This window comes from Daucus carota, chromosome 1 (assembly GCF_001625215.2).
Source record: "Daucus carota subsp. sativus chromosome 1, DH1 v3.0, whole genome shotgun sequence".
NCBI classification, from domain to species: Eukaryota; Viridiplantae; Streptophyta; class Magnoliopsida; order Apiales; family Apiaceae; genus Daucus; species Daucus carota.
The window spans coordinates 12,968,873-12,975,761 of record NC_030381.2 but is presented as its reverse complement, the minus strand read 5'-3'; positions in this window follow the sequence as shown (position 1 = coordinate 12,975,761).

The following is a 6,889-nucleotide window of genomic DNA, read 5'->3' as shown; positions in this document are numbered from 1 at the left end:
CGAGTCTGGAATGAAGCTACAAGTTGTTTCCAAATTCAATCTAGTCAATCATAAAGCTACAAGTTGTTTTCAAGCTCAATCGAGTCAAAAATGAAACTACAAGTTAATTCCAATTTAAAACAACCGAAAATGAAGCTACAAGTAATTTTCAGTTTCAAACGAGTCTGGATGAAGCTACAAGTTGTTTCCAACTTCAATCTAGTCAATAATAAAGCTACAAAGTTGTTTTCAAGCTCAAACGCGTCGAGAATGAAACTACAAGTTGATTCCAATTTCAAACAACCAAAAATGAAACTACAAGTTGTTTTTCACTTCAAACGAGTCTGGAATGAAGCTACAAGTTGTTCCAACTTCAATCTAGTCAATAATAAAGCTACAAGTTGATTTCAAGCTCAAACGAGTCAAGAATGAAACTACAAGTTGATTTCAATTTCAAACAACCGAAAATGAAGCTACAAGTTGTTTTTATTTTAAACGAGTCTGGAATGAAGCTACAAGTTGTTTCCAACTTCAATCTAGTCAATCATAAAGCTACAAGTTGTTTTCAAGCTCAATCGAGTCAAAAATGAAACTACAAGTTAATTCCAATTTTAAACACCGAAAATGAACTACAAGTTTGTTTTCAGTTTCAAACGACTCCTGGAATGAAGCTACAAGTTGTTTCCATCTTCAATCTAGTCAATAATAAAGCTACAAGTTTTTTCAAGCTCAAACGAGTCAAGAATGAAACTACAAGTTGATTCCAATTTCAAACAACCAAAAATGAAACTACAAGTTGTTTTCAACTTCAAACGAGTCTGGAATGAAGCTACAAGTTGTTTCCAACTTCAATCTAGTCAATAATAAAGCTACAAGTTGATTTCAAGCTCAAACGAGTCAAGAATGAAACTACAAGTTGATTCCAATTTCAAACAACCAAAATGAACTACAAGTTGTTTTCAACTTCAAACGAGTCTGGAATGAAGCTACAAGTTGTTTCCAACTTCAATCTAGTCAATAATAAAGCTACAAGTTGTTTTCAAGCTCAATCGAGTCAAAAATGAAACTACAAGTTGATTCCAATTTAAAACAACCGAAAATGAAGCTACAAGTATTTTCAGTTTCAAACGAGTCTGGAATGAAGCTACAAGTTGTTTCCAACTTCAATCTAGTCAATAATAAAGCTACAAGTTGTTTTCAAGCTCAAACGAGTCAAGAATGAAACTACAAGTTGATTCCAATTTCAAACAACCAAAAATGAAGCTACAAGTTGTTTCACTTCAAACGAGTCTGGAATGAAGCTACAAGTTGTTTCCAACTTCAATCTAGTCAATAATAAGCTACAAGTTTTTTCAAGCTCAAACGAGTCAAGAATGAAACTACAAGTTGATTCCAATTTCAAACAACCAAAAATGAAACTACAAGTTGTTTTCAACTTCAACGATCTGGAATGAATCTACAAGTTGTTTCCAACTTAATCTAGTCAATAATAAAGCTACAAGTTGATTTCAAGCTCAACGAGTCAAGAATGAAACTACAAGTTGATTCCAATTTCAAACAACCAAAAATGAAACTACAAGTTGTTTTCAACTTCAAACGAGTCTGGAATGAAGCTACAAGTTGTTTCCAACTTCAATCTAGTCAATAATAAAGCTACAAGTTGATTTCAAGCTCAAACGAGTCAAGAATGAAACTACAAGTTGATTCCAATTTCAAACAACCAAAAATGAAACTACAAGTTGTTTTCAATTTCAAACGAGTTTGGAATTAACTACAAGTTGTTTCCAACTTCAATCTAGTCAATAATGAAGCTAAAGTTGTTTTCAAGCTCAAACGAGTCAAGAATGAAACTACAAGTTGATTCCAATTTCAAACAACCGAAAATGAAGCTACAAGTATTTTCAGTTTCAAACGAGTCTGGAATGAAGCTACAAGTTGTTTCCAACTTCAATCTAGTCAATCATAAAGCTACAAGTTGTTTTCAAGCTCAATCGAGTCAAAAATGAAACTACAAGTTAATTCCAATTTAAAACAACCGAAAATGAAGCTACAAGTAATTTTCAGTTTCAAACGAGTCTGGAATGAAGCTACAAGTTGTTTCCAACTTCAATCTAGTCAATAATAAAGCTACAAGTTGTTTTCAAGCTCAAACGAGTCAAGAATGAAACTACAAGTTGATTCCAATTTCAAACAACCAAAAATGAAACTACAAGTTGTTTTCAACTTCAAACGAGTCTGGAATGAAGCTACAAGTTGTTTCCAACTTCAATCTAGTCAATAATAAAGCTACAAGTTGATTTCAAGCTCAAACGAGTCAAGAATGAAACTACAAGTTGATTCCAATTTCAAACAACCGAAAATGAACTACAAGTTGTTTTCAATTTCAAACGAGTCTGGAATGAAGCTACAAGTTGTTTCCAACTTCAATCTAGTCAATAATAAAGCTACAAGTTTTTTCAAGCTCAAACGAGTCAAAAATGAAACTACAAGTTGATTCCAATTTCAAACAACGAAAATGAAGCTACAAGTTGTTTTCAATTTCAAACGAGTCTGGAATGAAGCTACAAGTTGTTTCCAACTTCAATCTAGTCAATAATAAAGCTACAAGTTTTTCAAGCTCAAACGAGTCAAGAATGAAACTACAAGTTGATTCCAATTTCAAACAACCAAAAATGAAACTACAAGTTGTTTTCAACTTCAAACGAGTCTGGAATTAAGCTACAAGTTGTTTCCAACTTCAATCTAGTCAATAATAAAGCTACAAGTTGATTTCAAGCTCAAACGAGTCAAGAATGAAACTACAAGTTGATTCCAATTTCAAAAAACAAAAAAAAAAAAAAAAACAACCAAAAATGAAACTACAAGTTGTTTTCAACTTCAAACGAGTCGGAATGAAGCTACAAGTTGTTTCCAACTTCAATCTAGTCAATCATAAAGCTACAAGTTGTTTTCAAGCTCAATCGAGTCAAAAATGAAACTACAAGTTAATTCCAATTTAAAACAACCGAAAATGAAGCTACAAGTAATTTTCAGTTTCAAACGAGTCTGGAATGAAGCTACAAGTTGTTTCCAACTTCAATCTAGTCAATAATAAAGCTACAAGTTGTTTTCAAGCTCAAACGAGTCAAGAATGAAACTACAAGTTGATTCCAATTTCAAACAACCAAAATGAAACTACAAGTTGTTTTCAACTTCAAACGAGTCTGGAATGAAGCTACAAGTTGTTTCCAACTTCAATCTAGTCAATAATAAGCTACAAGTTGATTTCAAGCTCAAACGAGTCAAGAATGAAACTACAAGTTGATTCCAATTTCAAACAACCAAAAATGAAACTACAAGTTTTTAACTTTCAAACGAGTCTGGAATGAAGCTACAAGTTGTTTCCAACTTCAATCTAGTCAATAATAAAGCTACAAGTTGATTTCAAGCTCAAACGAGTCAAGAATGAAACTACAAGTTGATTCCAATTTCAAACAACCAAAAATGAAACTACAAGTTGTTTTCAACTTCAAACGAGTCTGGAATGAAGCTACAAGTTGTTTCCAACTTCAATCTAGTCAATAATAAAGCTACAAGTGTTTTCAAGCTCAAACGAGTCAAGAATGAAACTACAAGTTGATTCCAATTTCAAACAACCAAAAATGAAACTACAAGTTGTTTTCAACTTCAAACGAGTTTGGAATTAGACTACAAGTTGTTTCCAACTTCAATCTAGTCAATAATGAAGCTAAAAGTTGTTTTCAAGCTCAAACGAGTCAAGAATGAAACTACAAGTTGATTCCAATTTCAAACAACCAAAATGAAACTACAAGTAATTTTCAGTTTCAAACGAGTCTGGAATGAAGCTACAAGTTGTTTCCAACTTCAATCTAGTCAATCATAAAGCTACAAGTTGTTTTTCAAGCTCAATCGAGTCAAAATGAAACTACAAGTTAATTCAATTTAAAACAACCGAAAGAAGACAAGTAATTTTCAGTTTCAAACGAGTCTGGAATGAAGCTACAAGTTGTTTCCAACTTCAATCTAGTCAATAATAAAGCTACAAGTTGTTTTCAAGCTCAAACGAGTCGAGAATGAAACTACAAGTTGATTCCAATTTCAAACAACCAAAAATGAAACTACAAGTTGTTTTTTCAACTTCAAACGAGTCTGGAATGAAGCTACAAGTTGTTTTCAACTTCAAATGAGTCTGGAATTAAGCTGCAAGTTGTTTCCAACTCAATCTAGTCAATAATGAAGCTACAAGTGGTTTCAAGCTCAAACGATTCAAAATAAACTACAATTTGATTCCAATTTCAAACAACCAAAATGATCTACAAGTTGTTTTCAATTTCAAACGAGTTTCGAATTAAAATTACAACTTGTTTCCACTTCAATCTGGTCAATAATGAAGCTACAAGATGTTTTCGGGCTCAACGAGTCAAGAATGAAAGTACAAGTTGATTCATATTCAAACAACCAAAAATGAAGCTACAAGTTGTTTCCAACTTCAATCTAGTCAATAATGAAGCTAAAAGTTGTTTCCAGCTCAAACGAGTCAAGAATGAAACTACAAGTTGATTTCCAATTTCAAACAACCGAAAATGAAGCTAAAAGTAATTTTTAATTTCAAACGAGTCTGGAATGAAGCTACAAGTTGTTTCCAACTTCAATCTAGTCAATCATAAAGCTACAAGTTGTTTTCAAGCTCAATCGAGTCAAAAATGAAACTACAAGTTGATTCCAATTTCAAACAACCGAAAATGAAGCTACAAGTAATTTTCAGTTTCAAACGAGTCTGGAATGAAGCTACAAGTTGTTTCCAACTTCAATCTAGTCAATAATAAAGCTACAAGTTGTTTTCAAGCTCAAACGAGTCAAGAATGAAACTACAAGTTGATTCCAATTTCAAACAACCAAAAAATGAAACTACAAGTTGTTTTCAACTTCAAACGAGTCTGGAATGAAGCTACAAGTTGTTTCCAACTTCAATCTAGTCAATAATAAAGCTACAAGTTGATTTCAAGCTCAAACGAGTCAAGAATGAAACTACAAGTTGATTCCAATTTCAAACAACCAAAAATGAAACTACAAGTTGTTTTCAACTTCAAACGAGTCTGGAATGAAGCTACAAGTTGTTTCCAACTTCAATCTAGTCAATAATAAAGCTACATTTTTTCAAGCTCAAACGAGTCAAAATGAAAACTACAAGTTGATTCCAATTTAAAACAACCGAAAATGAAACTACAAGTTGTTTTCATTTTCACAAACGAGTCTGGAATGAAGCTACAAGTTGTTTCCAACTTCAATCTAGTCAATAATAAAGCTACAAGTTGTTTTCAAGCTCAAACGAGTCAAGAATGAAACTACAAGTTGATTCCAATTTCAAACAACCAAAAATGAAACTACAAGTTGTTTTCAACTTCAAACGAGTCTGGAATTAAGCTACAAGTTGTTTCCAACTTCAATCTAGTCAATAATAAAGCTACAAGTTGTTTTCAAGCTCAAACGAGTCAAGAATGAAACTACAAGTTGATTCCAATTTCAAACAACAAAAAAAAAAAAAATACAAGTTTTTCAACTTCAAACGATTCTGGAATGAAGCTACAAGTGTTTCCAACTTCAATCTAGTCAATAATAAAGCTACAAGTTGTTTTCAAGCTCAAACGAGTCAAGAATGAAACTACAAGTTGATTCCAATTTCAAACAACCAAAAATGAAACTACAATTGTTTTCAACTTCAAACGAGTCTGGAATGAAGCTACAAGTTGTTTCCAACTTCAATCTAGTCAATAATAAAGCTACAAGTTGTTTTCAAGCTCAAACGAGTCAAGAATGAAACTACAAGTTGATTCCAATTTCAAAACAACCAAAAATGAAACTACAAGTTGTTTTCAATTTCAAACGAGTCTGGAATTAGACTACAAGTTGTTTCCAACTTCAATCTAGTCAATAATAAAGCTAAAAGTTGTTTTCAAGCTCAAACGAGTCAAGAATGAAACTACAAGTTGATTCCAATTTCAAACAACCGAAAATGAAGCTACAAGTAATTTTCATTTCAAACGAGTCTGGAATGAAGCTACAAGTTGTTTCCAACTTCAATCTAGTCAATATAAAGCTACAAGTTGTTTTCAAGCTCAAACGAGTCAAAAATGAAACTACAAGTTATTCCAATTTCAAACAACCGAAAATGAAGCTACAAGTTGTTTTCAGTTTCAAACGAGTCTGGAATGAAGCTACAAGTTGTTTCCAACTTCAATCTAGTCAATAATAAAGCTACAAGTTGTTTTCAAGCTCAAACGAGTCAAGAATGAAACTACAAGTTGATTCCAATTTCAAACAACCAAAATGAAACTACAAGTTGTTTTCAACTTCAAAACGAGTCTGGAATGAAGCTACAAGTTGTTTCCAACTTCAATCTAGTCAATAATAAAGCTACAAGTTGATTTCAAGCTCAAACGAGTCAAGAATGAAACTACAAGTTGATTCCAATTTCAAACAACCAAAAATGAAACTACAAGTTGTTTTCAACTTCAAACGAGTCTGGAATGAAGCTACAAGTTGTTTCCAACTTCAATCTAGTCAATCATAAAGCTACAAGTTGTTTTTCAAGCTCAATCGAGTCAAAAATGAAACTACAAGTTAATTTTCCAATTTAAAACACCGAAAATGAAGCTACAAGTAATTTTCAGTTTCAAACGAGTCTGGAATGAAGCTACAAGTTGTTTCCAACTTCAATCTAGTCAATAATAAAGCTACAAGTTGTTTTCAAGCTCAAACGAGTCAAGAATGAAACTACAAGTTGATTCCAATTTCAAACAACCAAAATGAAACTACAAGTTGTTTTCAACTTCAAACGAGTCTGGAATGAAGCTACAAGTTGTTTCCAACTTCAATCTAGTCAATAATAAGCTACAAGTTGATTTCAAGC